The 2,777-nt window shown below is 42.8% G+C and overlaps 1 protein-coding gene across 11 annotated transcripts in view; it reads right to left on the minus strand.

Annotated features, from left to right (window-relative positions):
• ABI3BP (ABI family, member 3 (NESH) binding protein) overlaps nt 1-2,777 on the minus strand; it is a 296,163-nt gene that overhangs the window by 255,574 nt on the left and 37,812 nt on the right. The window lies entirely within an intron of this gene.

Genomic DNA, 2,777 nt, shown 5'->3' on the forward strand with positions numbered 1-2,777 from the left:
AGGGCCAAAGAACTAAATAGACATTTCTCCAAAGAAGACATACAGATGGCTAACAAACACATGCAAAGATGCTCAACATCACTCATTATCAGAGAAATGCACATCAAAACCACTATGAGGTACCATTTCATGCCAGTCAGAATGGCTGCGATCCAAAAGTCTACAAGCAATAAATGCTGGAGAGGGTGTGGAGAAAAGGGAACCCTCTTACACTGTTGGTGGGAATGCAAACTAGTACAGCCACTATGGAGAACAGTGTGGAGAGTCCTTAAAAAACTGGAAATAGAACTGCCTTATGACCCAGCAGTCCCACTGGGGGGCATACGCACTGAGGAAACCAGAAGTGAAAGAGACACATGTACCCCATTGTTCATCACAGCACTGTTTATAATAGCCAGGACATGGAAGCAACCTAGATGTCCATCAGCAGATGAATGAATAAGAAAGCTGTGGTACATATACACAATGGAGTATTACTCAGCCATTAAATAGAATACATTTGAATCAGTTCTAATGAGGTGGATGAAACTGGAGCATATTATACAGAGTGAAATAAGCCAGAAAGAAAAACACCAATACAGTATACTAAAGCATATATATGGAATTTAGAAAGATGGTAACAATAACCCCATATGCGAGACAGCAAAAGAGATACAGATGTATAGAACAGTCTTTTGGACTCTGTGGGAGAGGGCCAGGGTGGGATGATTTGGAAGAATGGCATTGAAACATGTATAATATCATGTGTGAAATGAATCGCCAGTCCAGGTTCGATGCATGGCACTGGTTGCTTGGGGCTGATGTACTGGGATGACCCAGAGGGATGGTATGGGGAGGGAGGAGGGAGGGGGGTTCGGGATGGGGAACACGTGTATACCTGTGGTGGATTCATGTTGATGTATGGCAAGACCAATACAATATTGTAAAGTAATTAACCTCCAATTAAAATAAATAAATTTATATTAAAAAAGAGAGAGAGAGAGAATATAAAACCCTTGAGAGCTGCAGATACAAGGAGAATTTGCAACCACTTGTGGGCTCTTCTCCATGACTTTCATGGTTGCTTACAGGAAAGACTGAAAGTAGTGAGAGGGTCCTGAGAAAACCTCCTTTATTGTGCAAGACTGGGATGGGAGTTAGGGGTTGGGAGGAGTGTTAGAGCAGTCACTGAGGGAAAGTCATAAAGTACCATCCAGGTCATTCTCTTCTATCTTTCCTATGGAACACAAGACGGACTTCCTGGGGGTGAAGGGAAGATGAGCTTGATGCCCTAGAGCACAGGTGAAGAGACACTGAAGCTGGGAGAAAGGAACAGAAGAACATACTTCATCCCTGGATAGAGGAGGGGCAGACCTCATTCTTAAGACCCAGGGATCAGAGCAAAAGAGGGAACCTGCCTAAGCCCCCTGGCAACTGTCCAATAAGTGCTGAATATCATTGAAAAAGCAAGAGAGTTCCTGAAAAACATCTACCTTTGCTTTATTGACTATGTCAAAGCCTTTGACTGTGTGGATCACAACAAACCGTGGAAAATTCTTCAAGAGATGGGAATACCAGACCACCTGACCTGCCTCCTAAGAAATCTGTATGCAGGTCAAGAAGCAACAGAACCAGATATGGAAAAACAGACTAGTTCCAAATTGGGAAAGGAGTACGTCAAGGCTGTATATTGTCACCCTGCTTATTTAACTTATATGCAGAGTATATCATGCAAAATGCCAGTCTGGATGAAGCACAAGCTGGCATCAAGATTGCAGGGAGAAATATCAACAACCTCAGATATGCAGATGACACCACCCTTATGGCAGAAAGTGAAAAAGAACTAAAGAGCCTCTTGATGAAAGTGAAAGAGGAGAGTGAAAATGTTGGCTTAAAACTCAACATTCAGAAAACGAAGATCATAGCATCCAGTCCCATTACTTTATGGCAAGAAGATGGGGAAACAATAGAAACAATCCGACTTTATTTTCTTGGGCTCCAAATCACTGCAGTTGGTGACTGTAGCCATGAAATTAAAAGACACTTGCTCCTTGGAAGAAAAGCTATGACCAATGTGGACAATATATTAAAGAGCAGAACATTACTTTGCCAACAAAGGTCTGTTTATGCAAAGCTATGGTTTTTCAGTAGTTGTTTATGGATGTGAGAGTTGGAGTATAAAGAAAGCTGATCATTGAAGAATTGATGCTTTTGAACTGTGGTGTTGGCAAAGACTCTTGAGAGTCCCTTGGACTGAAAGGAGATCAAACTAGTCAATCCTAAAGGATATGGATCCTGAGTGTTCATTGGAAGGACTGATCCTGAAGCTGAAACTCCAATACTCTGGCCACCTGATATGAAGAAGTGACTCATTGGGAAAGACCCTGATGCTGGGAAAGATTGAAGGCAGGAGGAGAAGGACACAACAGAGGATAAGATGGTTGGATGGCATCACCGACTTGATGAACATAATTTTGAGCAAGCTTCAGGAGTTGGTGAAGGACAAGGGAAGCCTAGAGTGCTGCAGTCCATGGGGTCACAAAGAGTCAGACACAACTGAGTGACTGAACTGAACTGAACAACCACCACCACCAGTTTAATGCTAAGACAGCATCAAGAGCATAGAGAGAAACCTTCTCTGAGGTGTAGGCTCAAAGGGTAGACAATAAGAAATATCCTCTGAAAAATCAGTCTCAAGCAGGCCTGAACATTCCTAGTCTTGTTTTACTTTCAGTTCAGTTCAGTTCAGCCGCTCAGTCATGTCCGACTCTTTGTGACCCCATGAATCACAGCACGCC

This window comes from Bison bison, unplaced genomic scaffold (assembly GCF_000754665.1).
Source record: "Bison bison bison isolate TAMUID 2011002044 unplaced genomic scaffold, Bison_UMD1.0 scf7180017864168, whole genome shotgun sequence".
In the NCBI taxonomy this organism is placed as follows: Eukaryota; Metazoa; Chordata; class Mammalia; order Artiodactyla; family Bovidae; genus Bison; species Bison bison.